Below are 14,666 nucleotides of genomic sequence, written 5' to 3' on the forward strand. Positions count from 1 at the left end.
CACTGTGTCATCCTGTTGTGTGAACATTCAGGCTTGCTCAGAGAAAACAACACCTAACGTTTCATGGTCATCATGCGCCCTGGGAGTTGCTGTTTTCAGCCTCAGGAAGCTTGGATGCAGTCACAACCACAGCAGATACCTCACAGCTGTTCCAGGGCACCTCACTTTAGCCACAGGAGTCTTGGTGACTCCTCCATAACCCCAATTTTCCCACCTTGTCTCATGGTATTGGGGATAGTTTTCCTAAAGACCCAGAAAATGCCCATGAAAGATATTCATTTGAGGATTGTTACTGGTAGACTGGAGCTGCATCTATGGCTCACTGTGGCTGGTAGATCTCTATCAACCACGGCGTGTGCCTCTTGTTGCTATAATAGAAGCCTGGTTATTACTCCTCATGGGTCGGTCTGGATGGTTTCCTTTGTCCCAAGCAGGGTTTTTGTTAGAAGCTAACCTGCTGACTGTCAAATGTTAGGACAAACTGAAATTGGGACAAAAGTCCTGTCCTAGGAGAAAACCCAGAGGCCAGAATATAAACATGGCAGGAAATGAGAAAGTAGGTGTGTACTTTAGAGGAAAGGAAGCCCAACATGGGACCCACACAAGCAAAGGTGCGTCACTTGGTGTGAAGCTTGGAGAAATCAGCTGTGGATGAAATGACAGGTTCCTGGGAGTAAATGAGAGATGAACCCTGGTTCTCGGGTTGTGGTTATCAATGTGGACCATGGTCCTCGCATCTTTCCCTGTAACCTGCATCCTTGACATTATCTGCAACTCTTTAAGGGGTGTCGTGAGAAAGGAAGGGGCGGGACCACAGGAGATCACTAAGATGGATTTCTGGGAGTAAGATATTTATTAAAAGTGTCAATAACTCCATGAGCAGACAGAGACCAGCACAGTCAGGCTCTCGGGAACAGAGACATACAGGATGACCTGGGATCTAAGGAGAAGGTATCAGAGCCCACATGGCAGAAGATGTAAGATTTCATATCTATCCAAGAACGGTGATGTTTCACAGCACCATCCTGTAGCCATGAACTCTGATTCCCGGAGAGGAGGAAGAAGGTGGGATGTGCAGGGTATGTGGTCACTAATAAGTACTTCCATGTAAACTCACCTCCCTGGTGAGAGATGCTAGCACGGGAAGGCCTGCTAACTGAGGACTAACCATTCATGTCTCTATCACCTGGAGCCTGTGGTGATGCTGGAAAGCAGTGAACAATTGCCCGGAGCCAGTTTGCTCCATATATCATTTGGGTCCCCAGAAATAAGACCCAGGTCATTGGGCTACACAACAGACTCCATTTCCCATTGAGCTATCTAATTGGTGCCCATTATTTTTGTTGATTAGTATGTCATTTAAAATACTTCACATCAGATCAATTTAGGAAATGTTATAAATGTGATTTATCACCTTCAGCAAGCCCCTCATTTTTAAAGACATGATCTTTCATTAGCCTGTAACTCACCAATTGTTCAAGACTAGCTAAACAGCCAACCCACAACTCTGCCCATCTCTTGCTTGACCAGGGCTAGGATTGCAAATTGCTGCCACATTCATGACTTATGGTGTATGAGCTCCTGATCCATCAAACTCAGGTCCTCCTTACATGTACCATGCTTTTCTGACTGACTCACCTCTCTGGCTCCCTTGCAAGCCTCTCATAATAAACTTCCAAACTGCCCCTCAGCGCCCCGTGGGATGACAGACACTCACCTGGCTGGGGTTTAGGTTTTACTCTGCTGGCCTGTGGGACAGAAACTGTGTCAGTGTGTCACCCATGCTGGTTCTCTGTCCTCTCAGCTGTTCCCTGTGTTCAGACAACAGGAGGGACCAGGGCAGTAAACAGCTCTGCTGCAGCCAGGCAGGGAAGGACTGAGAATCATCAGGACCTGAGGCCAGGAGTCAGCTGACCTTCTGTACACAGAAGTCAGAAGAATGACAAGTGCACTGACCCAGGTCCTGTCTCCCTTTCCTTCTTCCCCTGCTCTGACCTCTTGACACATGTCTGCCTTCTCTGCTCTGCTCTCACCGTGTCTCCCTTTTACCTCCCTGGGAAAGAGCTCTCTAGCTCTCCCTCTCAGAGCCGGCTCTGCACCCTGGAGATCCAGCCTCCTGGTTTGAATCCCAGTCAGAATCTTGCTGTCTCCCTGGCTACTGATATTCCTCCTCTCAGTTTTTCTACTTACTGTAATGGAGCTAAGGCTGTGTATTTTGGCAGACAGGTCAGGTTTCCCACCATTTTTCTTGCCTGGCAATTCCTAAATATAGAAGAAGAGGCGATGAAAAGCCAACATGGAAGAAAAGTTCAAAGAGAAAATAGTCTTGGTCACAGTCAGGGCCAGAGGGAGTGAAAAGCAGTTATTGGATTGGTGATGAGGGAGTCCCGCGTCCTAGTCCTGCCTCTCCAAGTGGCCGTGCTTGTGGTGGGGTAGACACGAGATATTTGACTATGCTTACTCCCCGCCCCTGTTGGGTGATGCTGGGTGGGCGTCGGGCTGTGAGAAGCCTCGGGACCCCACTCAGAGAGTGGAGAAGCAAAGTCTGAGGCAGGGGAATGGGCAACCAGAGCTGTTAGGTTCTCAGGCTCCTGGACATCCAGGTGCCACTAGATATCACCGAAGAGCTGAGAACGAAATGAGGGCCCATGAGCAGGGCCTAGAGGGGGGAAAGGGGAGCTCCGGCTCCCACGGCCTTTAGCTGTAGGCTCTTTGTTCAGCAGCTGCTGCATCTAGGAATACAGAGAAGACTTCTTAGGTAAAAGCTTTCCTACAGTTCCTGGCAACAGGTCCAGATGAAAAGAAACGGCCCATGAGTTTAAGATGTTCACTGTCAAGGCAGAAAATAAATGAGTAAAACCTTACCCTGATTATACAGGATAGGTCTGAGATTTAAAAATCCTTTTGTAAGGAGGAGTGTCTGGAAACAATGTATAATTGGCTATGCTTTTAGGCCTTTAGAATTGGGGGTGACTTGGGGGAGGGTTTTAGAATTTTTTTGGTTATTATTTTCTTTTGGTTGGTTGGTGAGGACTACCCCAAGAGCTTGTAAGGTCCTAGAAGATTGGTGGCTGCTTGAGTCACTAGAGGGCGTATGAGGACAGTGGCTCCATCTGGGTCTTCCCACTTATAGGCCTGTTTGGTGAAGAAAGTATTCAAGGTGCCCCCTATGTCTAAGAGTTGAGGTCCAGGAATCAGTTGCCAGTCATTTGGGATCTCTTGCTGTCTGTCTTTAAATTGTTCTGTCTGCTCCGATGTTGATAAAACACTTGAATGGTTTGTTGTCTATTTTAATGGTCAACTTAGGGTGAGAGCTTTCTGAGATGCTGGATACCCATAACACTTCTGGGGAAGGTGGTATTTGGTTTTGCAAGAGAATCCCTAAAGTTGCAAAGTTTCTGGGTTATAGATGTTTGGAGGCAGGAGACTAGGGAGTCTGGCTGAGCTTTATCTGCCGCATTCTTTTTGTTTCTAATGGCTTGAGGAATTATTATGGCTCAGAGAAGGGGAAGGAGAGATCTCTCTCTTGTTGGATGGGGAAGGGGCAGGAGGAGCCGATGGTTTATTTGTTATCTCCCCCAGAGTGTAAGGAGGCACGGATGGGTAGATGGATTTAATTTCTCCTATTAACTGGTTGAGGACTGTAAAATCCAAGATGGAGTGATTTTGGGGATCCTGGTCTGTCAGCTCATCTAACTTGGGGGACTGAGTGGCTGCATTGTTTTCAGGCTGTTTTGTTTTGGGTGATTTTATGCATTGTTTAATTGCAGCTAAAATCGGTAAAAACTCACAACAAGGTAGTTTGTCCTCTTGGCCATCTCTTTTTCTAATTAGGGAAGCTACTAAAGCCCATGATTCATGTCTGTACATTCTTTCATTGGCCATAAATGACACTATTCTGAGCACTTCTTCCCAGAACAAAGAAGCCTGTTTTTTGGCTAGCCTCATCCCACATGACTTTAGTAAGAGGAGAATCTCCCCTGACCGGAGAAAGTTTTTATGTGATTGTGAACTGCCCATTAGAAAAAAGAGAAGAAACACTCTCTAATGGGAACGTTCCCTTGGCCTTTTGGCTTTTGAGGGATTCCACAGAGGTCCAGAAGTGCTAAGCCTTCCCACCGATGCAGGCTCACAGCTGCTTTAATGGTCTTTACGTAGCTGCTGTGTTGCTAGGGTTTGGATTTTTTTTGTCTTTGATTACTAGGGAGGGTCTCTGGGGTTGCAGGGAACTGACCTTCCCTCCTTAGCTGTCTGTGTGTTGAACCTTTGGGTCGCTGTCATGCCCCACATTGGGCGCCAACTGTTGTATCCTGTGCAGGTCTTGCACCACCCGTCTGATGGAGGGCAGCTTCACACAGCTGATGGAGGGAGGGCAGCTTCTGAGGCTTTTAGGCTGGCAGGCAGTGCAGGCTAAAAAGCATGGGAACAAATCCCAGTGGGGCACCGCCAGGCCTGTGAACTCTGGCTGGTCAAGGCTCAGCAGCGTGTTGAGACTAAAGCCCTGCTGGTGGGGTGTTTTAACCCCAGCCTGGCTGTCTAGTAGCAGTGCAGAGCCATCAATAAGGCCCTGGAATAGAACATTCACAGAGGACAAAAAAGTCAGGACCACAAAGGAGCCAAGATCGAGGAGAACATTTTAACGTGTGTCTTTATTTTCACGAGCTTCTCTTCTTTGTTCTGCCCTTTTTAAACAGCCCCAGATCCAACCACCTGCTTCCCATTTGTTTGTCTCTGAGATTGGCCATAGTCGTTTTTTTATTGCTCTACGTGAGTGTGCAAGGGAGGGACTTAGGAAGTAGCTGATCTGGCTAGAATCTACGTCACTCTGTCCTGTGGAGGCAGGACTTGGGGCATGGCTCAAGTTTTGCAAAGCTGCCCCATTGTGGTGCATCCAGGAAAAGTAGATTTACAATCAGGAGTTTAGAAAACACCTACCAGTTTATGATTATTTGCATAATCATCTTTGGGGCTTCAACTGATCCCAACCTTTTGTACTCCCAGCATTTGCCTTTCTGCCTCACAATGGAGAGCTGAGCCTGTCTGAAATCATAGGATGCACATTTAAATGTTTATTTACAAACCACCATGACAGGCAACAATATACATGTCTGTTCTTTTCCCTTAGTCTTCTAGTTACCATGGCTTTAAATCTGCTCTGACCTCAATGCATCTTGGCTCATGTTGTGTGTACAAGGTCCTTGGTGCCCAGTGGCCTGCAGCTTGCTATGTAACTGCTAATGGCCTTGAACTTCTCATGCTCCTCTCTGCCCTTCCCAAGAGATGGGATTATGAAGTCCCCCACTGTGTTTCAATTTTTGCTTCTTAAAAATACTCATGAATATTTGAATATTGAAAACAAATAATTTATTTTTGCAGAAATGCAATTCGATTTCAAGAATGAGTTGCACTGTATTTATAGATTTTTCTGTTGAAGGGAGGTAATGTATAGAATTCTCCATGCTGCAAATATACTTACATATTTAGTATTTCCCTAATGTGTCAAAAAGTTTATTTGATCAGTAATTTTCCACATTTGAATATTTGCATATGTACACACACCCTTGGGCATTGTTTTTGGGGGGTGTCTTCTCTAGGTTGTGACACAGATCAGTCACTGGTCTCTATGTAAGGTTGGCAACACAGGGAACCCCAGGATGCTAGTGTCTTTGCCTGTTCAAGCAACTCGCAACATTTTATGTGGCTCTTGGGATGCTTCTGTTTGTGGGGCAGTTACTTCAACTGAGACAATTTATTGGCCGTCTGGTCATGTTGATCAGGAGGGTTAGGTTTCTAGAGTCAAACTGTACATTTTAGGTTTAGGCTCCACATTACTTTCTGTTTGTGGCTCTATCACACTCCATGCTCTTAATTTTCATGTTGCTCCCACATGCCCAACTGAAACAGGTGTCACTTTATAGACATCCCTTCCTGTGAGATGTTGTTTCTGAGTGCTGGTCTACCCTCAGATCTTCAGAAAATACAGCTCTTTACAAAATGAGCAGACATCCCCTGGGGATCCTGCATGCCTCCTTCAATTTCTTAGGAGCAGAATCCATGTCCATCTGCATTTGTACCTCTAATTTCAAGCCTGACCGGAAGGACAGCAGGCTCCAGGGATGCAGTCCTTGTAGAGCTCAGCCACCCTTCCCTCCTTCTGTTCACTTTACTGTTCTCCGCACAAGCCTTCCCTTCTACAGTTCCCACTGCTGAGAACACCCCCAGAGAGAAGTTTGGGTGAGGCCTGTCCTGGACCACTTACCCTTTCTTGCCACAGAAAAATCATCCATCCACAGACCATGATTATGACCACAACTTTAGCCACCACCATTGTGACCATGACTCCCAGATATAGCAGTCAAAGGATCCTATGGTCCCCTGTGTCCTCCAGGCCAGCTGTGGTGACTGCAGAGGTGATGATGGAGGGGCTCCTCATGGTGGTGCTGGGTGCTGTGGAGAGATGAGAAGTGAGCAGACCCTCCCTGGGTGAGAGAGGGATGAGTGAGTATCTCATCTTGTCTCCTCTGGGTGAATGGAGAACAGCTGTCAGATATTCACATGCATGCACTCATGCTTTTAAATTTAATCTCAAGAAGCCCAAACTGGTTCTTGAACTTGTTACATAGCCAAGAATGACCATGAATGACTAGACATTTTCCTGCTTGTCGCTGCCATGGCTGGGATTACAGGTGTGCACCATCATGCCTCTTTATCTCTCATTGGACATAAAACCTTCGGTTCTGCACATTTCCAGAACCCAGAGACAGAGCATCTCTAAATTATATGGAATCAGATTGTCCTTAATCTTAAAATGTTCAAGTAGCACTTTAAAGGAAGCAAGCACAGGTATTTCCTATAAAGCACATGGTGGGGCTGCTCACCCTTTCTAAGCGCACACATGCTGGTACCCGGTAGTTTCTATGCATGCACTTGACATGGAACATGTGGTGCTAAGTGCTGTTGTGATGTCCTGTCCTCATGTCACACAGTGCTGGGCTGGGGACCAGACAGTAATGGCCAAGGACAAGACCTGCATAAGGCACTGCCTCACAGCCGACTCTGAGAACTGGTGTTGTGAATTCCAGACATAAGACCTTAGGCTTCAGTGGCATTCACAGATAAATAGGCATAAAACCAACCATCCTGCACAGGAAAGCCTAGGAAGACTGCTCTTTCATCCATGGATTTTCATTTGGTCACAAATAACTAAGGTAGACAAAACAGTGATTTTGTCATAAATTTATGTAATATACAGATATTTAGTCCGTAGTGGGCTTGCTGCCCGGGCCTTAGATTCTGTGTTTGCTCCCTAGCATCAATATGAAGAGCTGGATGAAGTGGGCAGGACCTTTATTCTTAGCTCAAGATGCAGAGGCAGGCAGATCTCTGTGTGCTGACAGTCAGCCTGGTCTATGTGTCTAGTTCCACACCAAACAGAACTGAGTGACCTTTTATCCTGGCACTGAGGAGGTGGAGGCAGGCTTGTTGCTGTGGCTCACTGGACACACAACATTGTCTCCTTGGGAAACATGAAGCCAATGGAAGAAACTGTCCCAAAAAATAAGGTGCATAACACATTTATACTGTGACTTTCCTGTAACCTCCACATTCATGAACAAATGTGTACATACAAACATACACACACACACACATACACACACACACACACATAGAGTGATTGAGAGAGAGAGAGAAAGAGATAGAGAGAGAGAGAGACATAGGGATAATCCCAGACACACACATACCTGGAAACATCAAACATACACACACACGTATACTTACAAAGAGAGAAACACTCAGAGAGAGAGTAACACATACATACATACATACATACACAGAGAGAGAATTACAAAAACCTATCTCACACAAAAGAGTCATAGATAGAAAAACAGACACACACACATATAAACACATGCACACACAAAGACACAGAAACACAGAAATACACCCAGATACACAAACACAGAAACTTTTGCACTGACACACACAGAAACACACACAGACCCATACATACAGAGACACAGAAACATACACTTAGATACACACAGAGAGACACACAGACACAGAAACTTACACAAAGACACACACATGCAAACACACTCATCTGACTTAACAGACCCACATGTTCACACACACGAATACACAAAGATGTGTAACAGAAGAAATACAGGTTTAGGCCTGTGTGGACAGCTCAGTGCAGGGCAGAATACCTTCCTCTGCCTTACAAACGTCACTAAGGATATTTCCCCAACACTCACCTATTAGCAAACTGTAGAGCGGTGGTTCTCAACCTACGCAGAAGCACTGAGCTAACACACACATGAAAGGGCTCCTCTCTCTCTGCCCTGAGTCCAGGCAGCTTCATCTGACTTTACATCAGGTCAATATGGCAGCTGAGCCGGCACGGATAACTGTGCTGAGGGCATCCTCTCATAGCTGCACTTTAGTGCAGTCAACAGCCACCCCGGATGTGGTGGCACATGCTCTAATGTCCACACATCGGAGGCAGAGGCAGGCAGATGGCTGTGAGTTCGAGGCCAGATGGGTCTATGCAGTAAGTATGAGGACAGCCAGGGCTACATGCTGATAACCTGTCATAACGTAAACAAAAAAAAAAAAAAAAAAACAAACAAACAAAGCAGGGGTAAGAAAGAAAGAAAATAGAAGTAATGAAAGAAGTTGCTAACTTTAAAACACTCTGGAGCCACAGAGCAAGGCTATAAGAAACAATGTAGTAACACACAGTCCCCGCTCCTCTAGGGCCAGGTGCAGGAACACAGAGACTGATTTGATCCTCAGGGCTCCCCGTCAAGGGGGCTACAGTTTACTTCTGCAGCAGAGGAACTGGAAGGATCAGAAGGCAGAGCAGTCACATTATGAAAATGCAGACCTTTTCTTGTTCATTTCCTAATTCCTGAGGAGCCTGGAGAGAGAAGACTGATGTGTCTTGGGGATCTACAAGGACAAAGGAGGAACTGTGGTGAATGTGGCAGTCACCCTTAGAACTCAGGACACCGGAACAAGCAATGGCCCCTACTGTATGTTCTGAGCTGAGGCTTTGCGGCATACAGGGAACAATCTGAGCTCTCACAGGACCAAGAGAATCAGCTACATCCCAGAGAAGTTTATTCATCCTGAAGTCATGGTATGAAAGTGGTCAGGACTTCCGTTAGATTTGGAACATGAAAGGTGTGAGCTAGAAGGCAGGGCAGATGCTGAAGCCTCGAGTCCGGTGTGGTTCTGTCTGAGGAGACGATGACAGACCAGGGCAGGGGTGGCAGCCAAGACCTGTCACAACTACAGTAAAAGATGTTATTGCAGAGGTACGTACAGAGCCAAGGGGAAGTATTATGAAGGGAAGGTCAGAGTTTTGAAGCCTGAGGTGACATCTAGGGGACAAGAAAGCCACAAATGTCAAAGCCAAAGCTACGGTGGCTCACCACGGATGATGATTAGTTGGGTCCCAGGCATCGATTCCCACAAATCCATGCCTTTTGTTGTTGGCAGATAAACTTGACTGACATATACGGCCTGGTCAGTCTCCTTCAAGTTCAGGATTCTGAGGACTCCGGATCTCTGACCCTGTGTCCAGTTCAGGATGAGCTGGTCCTTGAAGTGCTCATGTATGAAAGGCAGGGTAGAGTTGTACATAATTTCCCCATGGAAATCCTTTCATCTCCAGACTATCCTCATCCTCAGTTCTTTCACCGACTCCCAGGGGAAGAAGAAGGAGAAGGGGATCTCGATGGAGCCGCCCTGGACTCCAGAGAGGACAGCTGGTTGGTTGATCCCAAACTCATTTTCTCTGTTGGATCCAGCTGAGTTCCCTGGGAAAGATGGGGAGAATGTGAAGCCATTGCAGGGATGGAAAGGACAACCCAGAGCAGCCTGAGCATCATCTACAGGCAGGGGTGGGACACAGGGCTGGACTGTCCCTATGGCTGGTGGGACAGCAAAGAGAGGGAAGGGTTGGGATAGGCTCTCTTAGGGCAGAGAGGACAGGCTGACTCCTCTACTGGACATGACACTCCACTCTTCCCAGCCCACTGCCCTCCCTGATCCCTGCTAGTAAGGTTCCCAGCACTCACCAGGGTGCAGACATTCTGCTAGCAGCAGAAGAAGCAGGATCCAAGCCATGGTCAGAGTCCATGGAGACCAGCAGAGCCATAGGAGACTAAACTCTGTGGCGGGCCCCTGCTGTTGCTCAGGATTCAGGAGACACCCACCCGCATTCCCCCTGGGCTTTCTCCTATGAAGGACTCACTGTGGTGAGCCAGGACCTCCCCATCTCCCTTCTGTGGCACTATCAACTTCCTTTATCAATCTGACTTCTTCTTTACCCATGTTGTGTAAGACCTGCTCTCTTAGTCACTGACAACATGGCCAGGCCTTGAGCCCAGCCTCATTTCTTTGACTGGGAGATGTACCCTTCATGCAGGCACACTGGGTTCTCTTCTGGTCCCCTTGCCCCCCTGACTTACCTAGTCCTTCGTGTATGTGATGCTGTTCACCTCTCCCTTCCTCCCTCTTTTACTTTCTTCTTTCCCTTTCTCTCAAATCTTCATCTGTCTTCCTGCTTTTCTGAGCATCTCGGGCTCACTCTGTCCCTAAGGAAGAGGCTGTCTGGACAGCACACCCCTTCAGGGAGCCAAAGCTGACCCATGCCTTTGAGCAGCCAAGCACCATGATCAGCCAAGAGATGCTGATAAAGATGGTGACAGAGGATGTTCCAAAAGCCCCCAAAACTAGAACTGTGTCCCTTCTTCTGTTTTTTTTTCTTTTGCCTCTTTCCTGGTCTTCAGTAACTCCTCATAGTCCTCAGGCTATCGGAAGGCCTGGTGGGTCATTCCTGCCATTGCCCGTTCCCCTGTTCCTGTTCCTGATGTCCCCAGGCTTCGCAACTTCTCAGGTGACAGTCCCCTCACCTAGGCAGTGATTCTAAAGCCTCTTCTTTTTCTGAAAGAGCCTTTCTACCCTGACTCCTACAGAGGAAGGCCTGGCTCAGGCCATGCAGCATCAGATGGCAGGCCTGAGGCAACTCCAGTCTTACTAAGCCCTTGTAGGCTTAGGTTCAACACAGAGGCCTCATACAGCCTTTCCTCAAAGGTCAGGGCTAGGTGACACCTTCCATGATGCTCTAGAGGTGATTCCCTCTAGCTGTGGCCATTCAAGACCCTTCTTTGGAACAAGACAGCAAAGAAGGCTCAAGCAGCAATTTGTCACTCAGTGCTTATTGCCGGGGACATTTCTGAAAGAGGACTCAGACTGTGATTGGAATGGAGAAGTCAGAGGTGGGGGTCAAGGCTGTGTTGGCCTCGGTGCTGGTTCTCTAGGACGTTCATCCTAGCTTTCCCCATGACAAGGTGCCATCAGCTCCCTGAAAGGCAGGAAGACATGATTGTATCAGAGGAAGTGACATCATTCTCCCTGAGTGACATGTGCAGAGGCATCTTCTCATTTCCTTACTTTCCTGGCATTGATTGCTTTGTCCACCCTTCCCTCAGCTGGCTATGCAGCCTGTCCTCTCCCATGTCTGCTTCTCTGTCCTCTTCACAGTCCCTGTGTCCTCAGATCCCATGACCTGAGTCAGACACAAACTGTTATGGCCCCAGCCAGCCACACACAGACGGATTTCTGTATCCAAAGTACCCTTGGAGACCCTGAGGCACAGAATGTTAGGATTACTTGTTTTCTGTTGGAAGGTCAATCAAGACACTGACTAGGGTTCTGAAACTTGTCAGAATGAACCTTTTGTTTGTATGTGTTTGTGTCTGTCTGTCTGTCTGTCTGTCTGTCTGTCTCTCTCTCTCTCTTTCTCTCTCTCTCTCTCTCTCTCTCTCTCTCTCTCTCTCTCTCTGTGTGTGTGTGTGTGTGTGTGTGTGTGAAAGAGAGAGAGAGAGAGAGAGAGAGAGAGAGAGAGAGAGAGAGAGTAAACCATCATGCCCATTTATTTACTTTTGAACACAAAACCTTTGGATCTGTGCATGCAGGGCAAGTAAGTACTCTACCAGATGAACCATGTTTTCAGCTGCAGGAATGTCTGTGACGATGTCCTCTTGGTCATGAGTCCTTACCTCCAAATTTCACCTACCTTTCCTTTTCTCTCTGGAGTCTCTCAGTAAACAGTGACTCAATTGCTAAGTCACACAGGAAGGGGCTGGACCTGACAATATTGCCCTATGTCACGTGCTGGACCACAGCATTTTACATAGCAGGCTCTGGTGGGCTCTACAGGATCCCAGCTGCCCCTTGTGCCCTGTTCCACCACTGCCACCTGCTGGCTCCTTAATCCCAAGCCATAGGCTTGGTTCTAGTTCCAAGTCCTGGACTCAGTTGAATCTCCATTGGGACCATGCTGTGGGGTGTGATTCTGCCCAGGATGCTGTCATCAGTCTCCTGGAGTGTCATCCTGCTTCCCCAACAGCAGTGACTGTGTCCTGCAGCCACAGTGCATTCCCAGAGCAATGACACTTTCTGTAAAAGAGCACCCTGCATTTTTGGTGTGCACCCTAGGTTCATGCAGGTTGTCAGAATGCAATATGAGAACATGGGTGTGGTTTAGGCATTAATACATGTGCACTGCCTCCCATAATATAAATAAATATAATTAATAAAAATAAACTCCCCCCCTTTTTTTGCCTGCAGGACCCTCATCATCAGGGGACAGGAAAGTATAAGGTGAGTGGCCTAGGCCCTTGTTATGACTCTAAAGCCCAGCTCCTTCAGAGGTGCCCAATGAAGAAAAGAGGAATGGCTGTGGACCAAGCCAAAGATAAGAAACCAGTGGTGTTCAGTGAAGTGTCTCTGGACTTCTCTCAGGAGGAGTGGGAATGTCTGGGCCCTGGGCAGAGAGACTTGTACAGAGATGTGAAGCTGTAGAACTACAGCAGCATGCTTTCAGTGGGACTTCCCATTCCCAAGCCTCTGGTGATCTCTTCACTGGATCAAGGCAAACCCTGGATGATTGGTGAAGAGCTTACAAGAGACTTTTGTTCTGCTCCGGAGACAATGTGTGAAAGCAAGTTATTATCTCTAAAGAAGGAAGTTTATGGAGTAGAATCCTGCCAGAGGGAGTTAATGAGACTTAGGAAGCAAGGCCTCGAGTACTCCAGTTTTAGACATGTTCTAGAATGTGGAAGCTAATTTCAACACGGACGTGGAAGCCAAGAATTACTCACATATGAATACATGCCCACATTTGTTCAGCAGACTTTCTTTACCCTACATCAAATTATTAATAATGACGAGAAACCCTATGAATGTAAGACATGTAGAAAGGTCTTTACCCAGAACTCACAATTTATTCAACATTAAAGAATTCTTCTTGGTGAAAAGTCTTATGACTTTATGTGTGGATGTAAGGAGTGTGGGAAATTCTTCAGTTGTGGGTCACATGGTACTCGACATCTGAAAATTCACACTGGTGAAAAGCCCTTTGAATATAAAGACTGTGGGAAGGCCTTCAGTTGTAGCTCATATTTTTCTCAGCATCAGAGAATACATACTGGAAAGAAACTTATGAATGTAAGGAATGCGGGAAAGCCTTTAGCTACTGCTCAAATCTCATTGACCATCAGAGAATTCACACTGGTGAGAAGCCTTATGTGTGCAAAGTATGTGGGAAAGGTTTTACAAAGAGTTCACAACTGTTGTGTGAGTTCATGCAGGTGAAAAACCTTATGAATGTAAGAAATGTGGCATAGACTTTACTCAGAGCTCAAGCCCAGTTCAGCATCAGAGCATCCACACTGGGGGAAAGCCTATGAGCGCAGGAATGTGGGAAAGCCTTCACTCAGAGCTCACTTCAGTAACATCAAAGAATTCATGATGGCAAGAAACCTTCTGAAGGCCTTGAATGTGGGAAGGCCTTCACTCAGAACTCACAGCTTTTTCAACATCAGAGAGTTCATTCAGATGGAAGCCATATGAATGTAATAAATGTGGAAAGGCCTTTAATAAATGCTCAAAACTTACCCGAATCTGAGAACTCATCTTGATGGCCAGCCCTATAGCTGTAAGGAATGTGGGAAGACGTTTACTAATGAGTCAATACCTTATTCACCATCAGGGAATTCGTACTAAGGAATAATAAAAAACCATGCTCCAGAGTTACTCCCCCTGACGTTGTTTGAACAGGTATTTTCACTTTCTTCTGAATTTTTTGACTGTAGGTTGTGAATTTCCAAGCCTACCTTTATTGCCATCCCCCACACCAATGCTGGTTGCTTAGTTTTTTTCACCCCTTGCTTGGAGGTTTGCCATACTGTTGTTCGTGTTTGCTCCTATTTTTAGGCCTGTCTTTTGATTTCCCAACTGTGTTTCTGATGCTTGTGCTCATGAGTGTTAATGAGTTGAGTCCCTTGTGGAGCTCCAGGGTTGGATCTCAGGTAGTGCCGGCCATACTGCTGTCTCGTGAGCTTGTTCTTATTATTTTTATTATAAGTGAGAAAAAAGAGAAAACTAGAAAATCCAAAGCTCAGACATGAAGATGAGCTGTGATTGTACCAATTCTAGATGACGGCCATCAAATCGGGAGAACCAGTTCTGCTGAAGATGTGCAGTGACGATGCTCGTGTTCCTGCCTCGTCTGCTTTTATCATCTACAAAGTCATCTTCGTAACTGATTGTTTCAGCAAATAAGGATTCTAATGCTAAAGGTTTCCTTAATA

The sequence above is a fragment of the Micromys minutus genome (genome assembly GCF_963924665.1).
Source record: "Micromys minutus genome assembly, chromosome: 29".
Classification (NCBI taxonomy): domain Eukaryota; kingdom Metazoa; phylum Chordata; class Mammalia; order Rodentia; family Muridae; genus Micromys; species Micromys minutus.